The sequence below is a fragment of the Saccostrea cucullata genome, unplaced genomic scaffold (genome assembly GCF_032062105.1).
Source record: "Saccostrea cucullata isolate Sc308-1 unplaced genomic scaffold, CSIRO_AGI_Scuc_v1 ctg11632, whole genome shotgun sequence".
Classification (NCBI taxonomy): Eukaryota; Metazoa; Mollusca; class Bivalvia; order Ostreida; family Ostreidae; genus Saccostrea; species Saccostrea cuccullata.
Window position 1 is genome coordinate 4,602 of NW_026923017.1, and position 11,478 is coordinate 16,079.

At 29.7% G+C, this 11,478-nt stretch overlaps 1 long non-coding RNA gene across 1 annotated transcript; it reads left to right on the forward strand.

Moving 5' to 3' along the window:
* The first annotated feature begins 2,246 nt into the window (after positions 1 to 2,246).
* LOC134262957 (uncharacterized) lies at positions 2,247 to 3,929 on the forward strand. The gene is made up of 4 exons (XR_009991140.1): positions 2,247 to 2,392; positions 2,856 to 2,939; positions 3,392 to 3,486; positions 3,847 to 3,929. It is a non-coding gene; the product is annotated as an uncharacterized LOC134262957 (long non-coding RNA).
* The last annotated feature ends 7,549 nt before the right edge of the window (positions 3,930 to 11,478 follow it).

The following is an 11,478-nucleotide window of genomic DNA, read 5'->3' on the forward strand; positions in this document are numbered from 1 at the left end:
ATTTTGCATCAACTAAATTACTATGACGCTGTCTACTGAATGTCGTCTAATGTTTGTGAACTTATTTATGTTGGTGAAAACAAGGGTTCACTTTATAAAAGATAATTAAACTAAACTATTTAAACACAAGACAACACAGGGATAAAGGTTCAGCGGGTTCTATAATTCGATAAATAAATAAACATCTTTATCTTTACAACTGGTCCTATAAAAATCAAAGTATAAAACCCCAGCAATACATACCATATATGTATTCAGCAATACATACCATATATGTATTCAGCAATACATACCATATATGTATTCAGCAATACATACAATATATGTATTCAGCAATACATACCTTATGTGTATTCAAGCTCGTGCATTTTAACAGCCATTTTCTGCCAATATTCACCAATCTAAGTTCAATAACTCCTTTATTATATATCTAAAATATTTCCTCATATTTTTAAGTATCAGTATTCAAATTAACGCCTGTGCTGGACGTGTTCAATATTGCATCATTCTGATGACCCCGAGCATTATGATTTGCTTTTTTTTTTAGGTTTTAATAGGTTAAATATGTACTAAAATTCTAATAAGTATTTCATTTTTTTGCAAATAATAAAGAAATCTTACACTGCATAAAAACTCGCGTTTAATATAATTTAATAAATTCGTTTACTCCAGTAAATTACTTGTATTGAATTTAATTTATTTATAACGGTAGATTTTACATGAGATATATTGCCATATAATTAACTACAGTTTTCAAATAAGTATAATCATATTTAATGCAAAATACGTCGAGAATAATATAGTTTAATTAAGAAGATTATACGTTTCGTTTAAGAATATCGACATGCAAAAGTAAATTTGCTTATACTTAAAGTTTAAGTATATTTTCGGTATTTTGAATATGTCATAAATAATTCTTTATACCTAATGTAAACTTATGTTGAAACATTTTTGAAAAAAAAAAATATTTAGGCCCCCTATCTATTTTAATTTATTCATTTCTCATTTTGAATTATTTAACCCTTATGTAGATTTTTCAAAACTGTGGAATATAACTTAGTTTTTCTCTCTATCGACTACTACTGTAGTACAATTACATCGGGATCGAAGTCGTGCTCGAATAGCAATTAATTTATAAACAACACACCGCGCCGAAATTCAATTTTTGGAGGGTTCCACGCAGCCATGTTGAACTTGATCATGATGTTGTATATGTGGAAGGGGCGAAAGAGAGTTACGCGAAAAGGAGAAGCATGATTAACTTTGGGTGGAATTTCTGTTTTAACAGAAGATAAAGACATTTACGACACTGTATAGCGGTAGGAACAAGTTACAATGTACAAAATTTTATCATGTTGTCCTTGAATGGATAATTGCCTCTGCTACTGATAATGTTACTGTTCTGGACACTACACATAAAATGCCTGGCAGTAAAAACTTTTGGGCAAGCGCTATTTAAAATTTGTAATAATTATTTAAACACTTTTAAACATCTCATAAAGATGGATTTTAACCAGAATTTTCTCGTTTGGGATTGGTACTAGAATTTTAGTGTTCCTCTGTTCAGCATTTACAGAGTATGTTGTACAATGTAATAAAATATATATTTATTTCTTAATGCATACTCAAAATCATATTCAGTACTTATTTTGATTATTTAATCATGTTAATAGCTGCAGTGGACTGTGCCTGAGATGATTCCCCACAGCGCCGGCTATAGACAGCTTGTGAAAATGGTGAGAACCATGCAGCTCAAATTTTCAATTAACACAATTGCCTAACAATGTTTTTATTAACTTGTATCTTTTAGCATAAGACTATAAAAAATATTGCAACAACTTGAAATGCTATATACCAAGTAACCAAGACGAGGGTTATATTCTTAATTCCTTATCCTAAAAATACAATAGCAATGGATTCTGAGCTATGCATAATTTTTCTTACGTTAAATACTTAAGCATGATTATTAAAAATAGCTATCATATATTCTATGATGCACAATTATGCATGCATTATTTACAGGAATCCAAATGATCATAAAAAATGACAAAAGCAGTATAAAGATTGAAACGAAGGTAAGATGTCTTAAATTTTCTGATAAGATCAATAAAATCACATGAATTAATTTGTTCAGCTCACCTGAGTCATTTTAAGACGAGAGCAAGTTTTCTGATCTGTGTCTGGTATTCGTCTGTCATCTATAAACTTTTCAATTTTTTATTACATTCATCAGAATTAATCCTAGTTTGAACAAGTAACCCTGCAAGATACATCTTTTCCTTCAGAAATTGTGCCAGAAAATATTGAAGTGCTATGGGAATGATCAACATTGAACTTGCAGAGCCATCCTTCTGAAAGTGACTTGACCAGATATTTGGCTACCCAGTATGAGGTACGAACTAATCATTTGTGGTACGACTTTGTGTATGGGATTGCCACCATTTACTGGTACTTTGCATTTGCTGTCCACTTAAAAAAAACCCTGCTATCTACAGTGTAAGTTGTTAATATGTTTTTTTTCATGTTAATTCACTTGCTCATCACCCCAATAACTTGCATGTTAAATGCTGTAGATGCTAACCTTTGCATTTTTGTATACTCTTAAATTCCATGTGTTCCGAGTATGTACATCCATTTTTACATGTATATCATGTTTTGTCGTCTCTAAATTTGATCTAATACATATCATATAATATGTTTTTGAAATAATTCGCTGAACTAGATCACAAAGTTTAAGGATTTTATTATTGTATGAATGTTATCTACTTGCTCTAATTATAAATACATTTGTTTGTATATTTTTTCTACGTGATGCCATACCTGCTTTTAATTTTTTATATTTTTTTTATCCAAAGTATCTTTCTGCTAAATTGAATAAAATGTCGTGGAGGAACACGAAGAAAAGGGCTGCGCATCTCAACATATTCAAGGTCAAGCAGGTGAATACAATCGTAAATTGCTCCAAAAAAAAAAGATGACAAAAAGTCACCAGTCCCCAATTTACATGTACTTCCACAAAATCTGTAGCTAGCTGGTGTGAAACTATAGATATGTATGTCTTAATATGTTAAATGCTGTAAATGCTATTCTTTGCATTTTCGTAAACTTTGTAAATCTTCAAATTCAATGTGCTCAGACTACGGTACCATTATGTATGTTTCAGGTCATATTTGGTCATCTATAAATTTGATATATACATATAATAAATGTTTTTTATGTAATTCACTTAACTAGATGACACAGAATCTTTTCATTGTGAAAAATGTTATTTTCTTGCTTTAGTCATGTTAGTCTTCAGTACACCCTGTTTGTATATTTTTTCTCCTTTTTGTATATTCTTTCTACGGAGAGCCATACCTGTTATTAATTTTTCATATTTTGTTTGTTACAGCTTTTTACCTTATCCATAGTATCTTGCTGCTAAATGAAAGAATTAGGATGGAGGAACAGAGAAAAGGGCACCTCAACATGCTCAATGTCAAGCAGGTAAACATAGTGGTAAAATGCTAAAAAAAAAAAAAAATGGCAAAAAAAATCATTAGTCCCCAATTTACATGTATATCAACACAACCTTCAAAATCTGTAGCTCGCTGGCCTGAAATTATAGATAAGTATCTGTCTTTATTACCCAGACTTGAAAAAATGGCAAAGTCTTTTGTGGTCTTCTATAAATTTTTTGATTAATCAAAATTGAGCTGTGTTTCCTCTAGATTAATTGATAATTTTACAATCAACTCAGATTTTGTGTACTAGTTAATATATGCAATTGCATAAATCCGGAAGCACACATATAATATGTATAAATATATATAGGCAAATGGGTATTCATTTTTATGTTTGTTGTAGAAATTAGGAGCTAGATGTGCTTCTCCAGAGCTGAAAACTTCTTGGCAAGAAGAGGAGAAAAAGCAGGAAGAAGCAGATTTAAATATTAATTGCGTCTTCATAGTACAGAAAATGATTTTAAAGATGATACTATCTATGAAATTAGAAAACCGAAGTGTCGTTTTGATGATTGTGAGAAAGTCTTCAAAGAACAGGACATCAAAAGTGCCACTCTCAAATCAAAGCTTTCTAAAAGACAGAGCATAAGAAGAACTAGGACAAGTAAAGAATCTAAAAGAGTCAAACCTATGGATGTAGTAATTTAAACAGAGATGGGCTATTAGAGATGAAATATCTGAGTTGCTTTGTTTTGCACAAATGTAATGCTCTTTTTACTTATTTTTAATTGACACATTCAATGTTAGATAAGAAAAATATACCTAGTGTTGTATTTTTGACAGTGAAAGTTTTTCTGATGCTTGATTACAGATTAAAACTGATATGTTTTTTTTTATTGTTTAAACATTTATTGGTTTACTGTGTAGTACTGTATGCAATCATGCACTTTAATCTTGATTTATATATTACATATATGTACAAGTCTGACTTAAATATAAGTGCATGGGCATTATTGTGGAAAAAATAAGACAATCAAGGGTAGTCTGAAAAAGTTTTGCTGGCAGTAAGTTGCAGATCTTGATACCCAAGTAAGAGAAAGGTGGCGTCTCTGACCGATCCTTTTGCTCTTGCTTGTGGGCGAGTGAGGCTTCTCTGTCAGTGGCTTAGTGAGTCATAGATGTAAAAAATAGAATAGGCAAATGAGGTAAATACATTTCTGAGTAAAAAAGGGGTGAATTGTGATTTTAATAAATATTACAATTAATTTTGCAAGAGTAATGAGAATTGCAAGAGTAAAATATTGATTTGTTTCCTTCCATTTGAAGTAAAAGAGCTTATGACGAGAATTTTTTTCCATTAAAATAGAATTGTAATTAAGGCTTAAAAAATTGCCGAATATACTTGTACATCTGTTTATACAGAACTTTTATATGTGCATGTTTCAGAACTCAATCTTGATATTTTAAGGCAAAGTTAAAAATATCACTATTGAAATGTCTGGCATTCCAATGTAAAGTTGATTTAATGGGGATATGTTAAGTTACAATATTTCATCAAGCAATAAACCTAGCAGTTGGAACAGAAATGGGCTACATGTATTGGAAACAAATTTAAGCTGCTGCTGTTTTGTGTAATTGTGATACTTTTTCCTTAATTTGAATTGACATTACCAAATGATATAAAAGATTTTTTGGGGTATTGTATTTTTCACAGTCAACATTAAGTATTTTACAAGTTGAAGTTGAATAATTAGTGCATGGACATCTATTGTGGAAATACTTGGGAAACAATAAAAGGGTGGTCTGAAAGAGCTTTGCTGGCAGTAAGTTGCAGATCTTGATACCCAAGCAAGAGAAAGGTGGTGTCTCTGACCGATCCTTTTGCTCTTGCTTGTGGGCAAGTGAGGCTTCTCTGTCAGTGGCTTAGTGTGTCTTATTAAATGTACATGTAAAAAGAATGGACAACTTTTATTGGCAATTTTTATTCTTTTTATGCAAAGTATGATATAATTTTTTGTGGGAAATTGAAAAGCCATTTACAACCCATACAGCAGTTTTAATATGGTCAGTTTCAGTCACAGATTTTGCAGTCTTTTGGAGTCCAGAATGACTACATTTTTGACCTGTTGTGTTCCGATTTATTGCGGATTTGAATTTTACACACAATTCTATTCTTTAATTAAATTATTTATAATTACTTCAGTTTATTACTTACTACTAGTATGTAAAAATTTACTCCATTATAATTGAGCTACAATCATGATTGTAAATTTTTAAATTCTGACATTTAGACATAAATTTGAAATATCTTGTACTTTGTTAGAACTCATAATGATTGTTTGTACACCATTGAGACAACATCTAATAAAATTGAATGAGAAATGGATTTGTGAATGATTGTAAAATACTTGCCAAAAACCAACAATTGTAAACCATGCAAATTATTGATGGAATAAATATAAAATTAAAATAATATGCAATAATATAATAATGATACATGTATTAAATTTCATCAAATACAACCTTAAATTTCAATGATATGGAAAGGTTTAATCCGTACATTTTCATCACATATACAAGAGATTTAATATTAGTTTATGAAAGATTAAAATTTGGACGTATTAGTAAGTTTACAATTTTCCTTATATAACTTAATTTTTGGAAGTATTATAAAGTAAAGTGTGAATTTAACAAAAAATAATGAGGTAAAGATCTACCTTAAATATCATTAAACGAACAAATTTAACTTGACCATAAAACTTTATTTTATTGGCATGTTTAATAAGAGTTATATGTTTTGTATATTAGAGGTATAATATTTGTTTACGGCAGACTTAAATCCGAAAGTATTAGTAGGTTTACAATTTTCCAAACTTTATTAAATTTGTTCTTTTAATTTTTCATTAAACTCGTATTAAATGCTAATTATTTTCTTACATTTACGATCCCACAATATGTTATATTATGCATTTAAACATTAAGGTCAAGATCTAGTAAATAACTTGAGACTAATTTTTGGTGCTAGATCCATTATGACGTCATAATCAATTTCAACTTTCTTTTTCCCGTACTTTACGGCTTTAGCAGAATTATGTAGAAAATGGGGTATTTTCATGTCATTCGATTTGAAATTATATGAAAAGTAAACCGGATACCTATATTAAATTTGATATTAATTTAGAGAAGAGACCATAAACATACTAATTACGGTTTTCTGAGAGACTGTATGCAATCTGGATACATTTCCTTAGCTGAATACGAAAAAAACTCCCGTATTCATGACTGGTTTTCTTAATTTTTCATTGAAATTGACAGTTTAAAATACAGTTTTTCATCTTATTTAACTACAAATTATGCCCCGAAACGCCTTATATGACCAAGCGAAAGTTGTAAAGCATCAATAAAGGAATTGATTTCTCAAGTTTGATAAATCTGTAGGCACCTTTCATTTACTAGATCTTGACCTTAAATAATCGCAGCATTTAAATCGCATTTAAGGTAAAATTAAACCCGACTTTTCATGCAGTGTTACCCAGATGCCACTTTCTTTATTTAATTTAGCTCAAAAATATTGATGAACACACATTACTACTGTTTACCTCAGTGGAGAAAATACAATCTAACAAAATGTGTATCAAATTATATCTATCTTTTAAAATGCGTACAATTCATGATTTGATAACATATTTTCTAATAGGTGCTGCAATGCAGCTTGAAATCAGTTTAGATAAAACACCAAGAGAATAGCAACTATTTAGTATGCAGTGTAGAAATGTTTTTTTTTCTACAAGTTAAATACAATGAGCTTTTCATTTATACAAGGTTTTCAAAATAGATAGTTAGTACATATTTTAAACCCACAAAGCTATTGCTCCAAATGTGTATCCCTTCTCGCGCAGATATTGATTGATGTAGACCGGCAAGCTTTTTAAAAAGATGTTACTTGTGTCTAATTTCATGTCACAAAACGTAAAAGGCTTTTATGAGACAAGAAGAATAACTCTTCATGATTATATCGTCAGGTTTTACTTCAAGAGTTTGTCATAACTTTATGTTTAAGATAATTTGCTGTTTTGATTTCAGTAAAACTATATCAGTTATTCAAATCGGATATCTAAAATAAATTTCAGTCAAAAGATTTCATACGCACTATTTGCAAACTCAAAAATACAAATATGCCTATCAATTAAAACAAGTCAAAACTACAACAAAACCTTTACCTTTTCCTCTCTATATGACACATTGACAAATTATCATATTTACACAAAAATGGCTCTGCTATTATTTCTACTTTCAAAGAGAGTTGCTAAAATTATTTACTGGATTTACTTATTTATTTACGGTTAAAGAAATATCCAATGCATTCATTTCAAACTAGTGTCAAGAGGCCTTCCGATTGTAGCTACATTCCTATTGAGTTGGATTGTTACAGGTAAAACATATTAAAAATCACCTTTGGAATAATGACGAGGTTAAAACAAAAAGGAGGTTTTTTTTTTTTACTTTTAACTTATTTGAAATAGGTAATAAGTCTTTTTTCTGACGCAAAAGTATCAATATCTCCTCTTGACGTTTGTTTTTAAAATATGCTTGATTTTAAGCCATTTTTGTAAGAAAAATTATCTAATCGTCTACACCGAAATAAAAATAAAAATATAGGAAAGAATCTTAATTTAACCCATGTTTTGGCATATACATGTAACATTTTTTTAAGCCGTAAGGTATATTTACGTTATACATGTAGTGCATTATATAAAAGAAACTTCACTCCTCAAACACTATCATTGACATTTTAGCATATTTACAATGCCTTGTTGATGTGAATTGAAGTACATGAAACTTTATATATTTTTAAAACATGCAATTGTAAGAGTGGGAACATCTTAAAGATTAAAGCATAATCTGTTAGATGACGAATGTACCCTTGTATTATTTATATCATTTGACAGTTTTGATCACCATTAATTCGGAACCTTTGAAATGTTCCTCTGGGATTTCCGGATCAGAGGTTTTGAGATGCTCCCCGGGATTTGTCAATGTTAGTGGATGATGTTTCTCTTTCCACAAAGAACCGACATCCATGTTGAATTCCAATGATTTCTGTCACCTGCAAGCTCACATGGTCGTCTTAGACTCAGAGGAGAAAGAAAAAGTACTCACCAAATATATTGAAACAGAGGATCTATGTATGGAATTGCGCTGTGAATTTAAGGTCATATTAACCATTATATACAATGTACATGTATATATAAGTGTTTATTTGTTTGTAAAATCTAAATATTGATGAATCGTAATTTGACATCGAATATCTAAATACCCTAAACATACTCTAAATTTCAAGTTAAACACTAGAATATTTGATTTTAAATTGAACCCTCCACCCCCACCCCCCTACCCCATCTCCCCCGTCCACCCCCCCCCCCCCCCAAAAAAAAATAAAAAGAAGAAACCAATACAAATTTAATAAAAAATAAAAAAAATAGATAAGAGGAAAACTTCTCAGAAACTAGTTATAGCCAAGTGTATACTGGAAATAAAATAGCATTTTTTTGTTTCAGAGATGAATTTTTTTCAACATATATCAAGAAAGAAATGTAAGTATGAGAGAAAGGGGGGGGTAGGGGAGAGAGAGAGAGGGACATATGACTTGAAAAACGTGTTTACCATTAAATCCTGGAAAATGCTTTCGTTCTCAATATGCTAACTGCGGAACTGTAGGTCTCTGAGTAAAAGAAAGTGAACGTAATTCGAAAGCTGCATGAATCTCTTGTACAATCTTCTTACAGACATATCCTACATCATGCTCTCACATAAACAGAAACTCTATCACATTAACAGTAAGTCTATCACATTAACGGGAACCGTTTTACATAAATAGGAACTCTTTAATATTATCAGGAACTCTATTTTATTAACAGGAAATAATTACATTAACAGAAATTCTATTACATTAAAAGAAACTCATTAAATTAACAGAAACCTATTACATTAACAATGACTTTGCAACATTTACAGGAACTCTACTACATTAATTGGAACGCCTGATATTAACAGGAACTTCATCATATTAATATGAGCTGTATTACATAAACAGGAACTATATCACATTAACAGGAACTCTATTACACTAACTGAAACTCTATTGCATAAACCGGAACTCTATCACATTAATAGGAAGTCGATTACATTAACCGGCGCTCTATTACAGTAATAGAAACCTTATTATATAAATAGCGTTATTACAACAAATAGTAGTAACAACAGTAGCTCTATTACATTTACCAAAAAAAAAATCTATCACATTAACGGAAACTCTTTTACATCAACAGGAGCTCTATTACATTAACAGGAACATTATAACTTTAATATTAACTCTAGTTCATTAACAGAAACTATGATAGAATAACATGAACTCTAGTAAATGAACAGGAACTCCATTATCTAAACAGGAACTCTATTATATAAACATTAACTCTATTACTTGAACTAGAACTCTACTGCATGAACAAGAACTCTATTACATTGACAGGATCTCTATAAGATTGCTCGGTGTGAATGGGATATTGAGGCTGAGAAGAAAAACTTGTCAGTATTTTGGTTCAAAAGCCCTCTGTTATAAAAATTAATCTTACATTAATAAGTGTTTGCTTGTTCTTTTCTTAAATCAAGTAAAACTTTATTTTTTTTTCAGTTTATGAATAATTTAATAAAACATTGATTTTAATCTGAAAAATAAAATATAAATATTTTTTTTTTAATTTGAATCGGAAAATTACAAAAAGTAAAGTTTACATAGAGACATATATAGATCAGATACTAGGAAAAAAACCCATTGTCGCAATGAATCGAGATGCTTCCCTCTCAGATAAAGATTTAGACATTCCAAGTTTTTTTTTCGATATTAAGCGCCTTGCTCTTTGAAAAATAGCTATACCAGATATAAACAACAACAACAAAATAAAAATTGATTATTCGGGAAAAAATGACTGAAGTAACTAATTTTTCCACATTTGCAAACATGATGAAATAAATTTCTTAGGGCTAAAAAATAATAAGTTTAATTATCAATATAAGTGCATCATATCTTCAAATGGTAATTTTTATTTTCATTTTTGTCATACGACAATAATTTTTTTAACCTGCTAATTTCTTTTTCTCGGGAACTGGTAAGAACTTGAGTGTGAAGTTTTTGTGAAGTTTAAACATCTTAAACTGAATTATGGTAGTAAATTTTAATTTCCTGATATTAAAGAGATCTGATCAAACATTTTTACATTTATAAAATATAAAGTGTATTGTTTATAAAACTATTCGTATTTCAGATTGAAAGCTTATTTCTCATATAAGGAATGCATAAGCAAAAAGGCATTTCTTTTAAATTGATACGTCAGATATACATATTGAAAGCCCTTCATTTATGTAAGATGTTCAAATATAAAATCTGTCTCTAATAAAATGATAATTATAGATAAGCTAATACACACTTTATCTGTAAATGTGCATTCATGATTAGACACTTTGAACTTTCTTAAACAAAAAAGATACAATTGTTTAAACAATACGTATTCTTGATATTGTAAAAAAGCCCTAAATTTTGGAATACATTTTATATCAGGTAAAAAAAATATGCTTGCAAAGTAAGGACTATATTTTAAATTCATTTTCTCTCTTTCCCGTTTGTGCAGATTTCATTAAGCATGGTGTACAAAGTTCTAAATATAAACACATTCCTAATGCAAGGGTATGCAACAGTAAAATGAAAGTTGCGTTGTTTTGATTTTTTCACGTTACATTTAACAAATGCCAAGCATTTCATATATTTAACGAGACCGAGTCTAATTACTGTATTTCTGCCTTATGGACTTTGAATTTTTTTTACTGTTATAGTTATTGTTTTAAGACTAATAAAATCAAATTGTTACCGTCCCGATTTCTTTAAGGTTCATCTAAAATGTTTATTTTTAATATTGAACCCTATGGGAAAATATTGAAAAAGCGCCAATTAAATCATTTTCCATATTCTTTGTATTTCTGC